The 350-nt window shown below is 57.4% G+C and overlaps 1 protein-coding gene across 1 annotated transcript in view; it reads right to left on the reverse strand.

Moving 5' to 3' along the window:
- Positions 1-350, reverse strand: part of LOC104275035 (A disintegrin and metalloproteinase with thrombospondin motifs 7-like) — a gene marked incomplete at its 5' end in the record, with an annotated part of 21,664 nt that overhangs the window by 13,476 nt on the left and 7,838 nt on the right. The gene's annotated exons all lie outside the window — the stretch shown is intronic.

Here is a 350-nt window from a genome sequence, read left to right on the forward strand (position 1 = left end):
CAGCGGGAGCGAGGGGCCACCAGTCGGGCCCTGCCCTGTGCCCAAGCTGAAACCCGTCAACAAGTGAGAGGTGTCTGGGGCTAGGAGATGCCCAGGAGGTGCACGGGGGCTTCAGCAGCTTGGAACAGTCAGTAGGGTCCAGGGGAACCAGGAACCCAACCGTGGCTTGTGTTTCAGCCCCAGGTCAGGGATGGTTTAATCCCTGTATTGTGTCATAGCACGGTTTAGGTTGGAAGGGACCTTAGAGATCATTTAATCTAACCTCCCTGCCATGGGCGGGGACGTCTCTCAGCTATATGAGGTTGCTCAAGGCCTCATCCAACCTGGCCTTGAACACCTCCATGTAGTGG

Source organism: Apaloderma vittatum, unplaced genomic scaffold (assembly GCF_000703405.1).
Source record: "Apaloderma vittatum isolate BGI_N311 unplaced genomic scaffold, ASM70340v1 scaffold10616, whole genome shotgun sequence".
In the NCBI taxonomy this organism is placed as follows: domain Eukaryota; kingdom Metazoa; phylum Chordata; class Aves; order Trogoniformes; family Trogonidae; genus Apaloderma; species Apaloderma vittatum.